The sequence below is a fragment of the Microtus ochrogaster genome, unplaced genomic scaffold (assembly GCF_000317375.1).
Source record: "Microtus ochrogaster isolate Prairie Vole_2 unplaced genomic scaffold, MicOch1.0 UNK6, whole genome shotgun sequence".
Lineage (NCBI taxonomy): Eukaryota > Metazoa > Chordata > Mammalia > Rodentia > Cricetidae > Microtus > Microtus ochrogaster.
Genome location: NW_004949104.1, coordinates 10,917,225 through 10,917,918, shown reverse-complemented (window position 1 = coordinate 10,917,918; position 694 = coordinate 10,917,225).

The window sequence follows — 694 nt, the reverse complement described above, 5'->3', positions numbered from 1 at the left end:
CTGGAAGAGCTGTGCACCCTCAGCACTTCCTCAGACCCTGTTACCTAGTTGGGACCATTATCCCCATATGCCCAAGCTCAAGCCACCCAGACATTGGCAAAGAACCCTGGTGTCTAAGCTGCTATCCCATCTCTATTCCACAGTTCCAGTAGGTTCTCTTGCGAGCTTGAGACCACAGATACAAACGTGGATGCTGGTTTGTGCTGTATTTTGTCCTGGGAATCTCAGGTTCAAATTCCAGGTTTACACCTTTCTGCCTTTTAACTAATACTGTATAAGATAAACTGGGGTGGGTTTCTCTGATGGTTGTGCAACTAGACACAACTCACCATGGCATCTATAAACTAAGTGTATCATCTCGTCTATTAGAGTTTCATACGGTGCACCATCATAGAGATGCCAGGAGGGCTCTACTGTATGGTGCCCAAACCTATGCTACAAGCCTGACTTCACATACATAATTTAATTTCTTCCTATCTTTTTCCTTTTGTACTTTATACTTTGGGGAGGGGATAAACAAGATTTTGCTACATAATCTAAGCTGGTCCTGAACTTATTATAATCCAGTCTGCCCTCAGACTCACAATAATTCCCCTGCCTCAGCTTTTAGAGTGCTGAAATTACAGGTGTGTAACAGCATGCACAATATATTAGTCAGTTCTCTAGAGTAATAGAACTTATAGAATGAATCTCT